Source organism: Puntigrus tetrazona, chromosome 2 (genome assembly GCF_018831695.1).
Source record: "Puntigrus tetrazona isolate hp1 chromosome 2, ASM1883169v1, whole genome shotgun sequence".
Classification (NCBI taxonomy): domain Eukaryota; kingdom Metazoa; phylum Chordata; class Actinopteri; order Cypriniformes; family Cyprinidae; genus Puntigrus; species Puntigrus tetrazona.
The window spans coordinates 2,517,384-2,517,601 of NC_056700.1; positions in this window are offsets into that span (position 1 = coordinate 2,517,384).

Sequence of the window (218 nt, forward strand, 5' to 3'; positions counted from 1 at the left end):
CATGGCTTTGGGTAAATCCTGCTTGTTAGCGAGAACCAACAGAAGCGCGTCTCTCATCTCGTCCTCCGCCAGCATCGCGTTCAGTTCCTCTGCTGCCGTTTCGATCCGGTCACGATCGCTGCTGTCCACCACGAAGATCAGGCCCTGGGTCACGAGACACACGCTCAGTACGCTTCAGTTCAAATAAAGGATAGCGAACCCATGTGAGGAATCATACC